General features: G+C 66.5%; 1 protein-coding gene across 2 annotated transcripts in view; it reads right to left on the bottom strand.

Annotated features, from left to right (window-relative positions):
• TMEM132C (transmembrane protein 132C) overlaps window positions 1–826 on the bottom strand; it is a 115,150-nt gene that overhangs the window by 75,846 nt on the left and 38,478 nt on the right. The window contains exon 1 of one of the 2 annotated variants that reach the window (XM_077761726.1): window positions 628–679. The exons of the other annotated variant lie outside the window; for it this stretch is intronic. The gene's annotated coding sequence lies outside the window, so the exon portion shown is untranslated. Of the gene's footprint in view, window positions 1–627; window positions 680–826 lie in introns of those variants that run through there. 2 annotated transcript variants of the gene reach the window in all.

Here is an 826-nt window from a genome sequence, read left to right on the forward strand (position 1 = left end):
CCCCCCAGGGCCCAGGCTTCCGCTGCACCCTCTCTGCCCAGCATTCCCAATGCTGTGGGAAGCCCCACCCAGCCCTGGAAGGACTCAGTTTCCCGAATGCTCCCTACTCTGAGCTCATCAGTCAGAAAATCGAGCCCACGCCAGGTCCTGCGAGGAGGTTTAACTGTAGTTATAGAGGCCCTGGGTGGGCAGACAAGGAAAGGGTTGGGGAAGCACCTAGAGATTTTCACTGGGAAGAAGATCTTCCCACAGGGGCCGAAGGGGGCATGGTGCCCCCAGGAGCTGGGTCACGGAGGGGGGCTGCGGTCATGGGGAAGGACCCGGTGCCTGAGACACCGTCAGAGACACAGACGGCACCAGATGCTCCGACCCCTTCCTTCCTTCTCGAGTCTCTCGCCGGGCCTCCCACCGGCTGAGCACAGCCAGGGCCCGGCTGGCATGGGATCCTGGAAGCCGTCCAGCTGGGAGGGGCCACAGTGACGGGGTTGGGCAGGGAACGGCGGGCAGCTGGCGCACCCCCCCCCAGCGCGGCAGAACGTCGCCCACATGGCCGGGAAATCTGCGGACTGGCCGGCTCCGTCGGTCAGGACGAGGCAGATGATGTCTCAGCCGACCCCCACCCGGTACCTGCTGCGAGCCCCGCTGGGTGCTGGCTGATGCCGAGGGAGGGCGGCAAAGCTCCTCGCTTGCGGCGGGTTTTACGGTAGGATGGGAGGGGCGGCCCGAGGGGGCTGGGGCAGGCTTCCCGAAGCAGTGAGCTGCGGCCATCGCAGGGGGAGCTCCTTTACGGAACGAAGGCAGAGCACGACGGGAGCGCGAGCACAGG

This window comes from Crocuta crocuta, unplaced genomic scaffold (genome assembly GCF_008692635.1).
Source record: "Crocuta crocuta isolate KB4526 unplaced genomic scaffold, BGI_CrCroc_1.0 scaffold862, whole genome shotgun sequence".
NCBI lineage: Eukaryota > Metazoa > Chordata > Mammalia > Carnivora > Hyaenidae > Crocuta > Crocuta crocuta.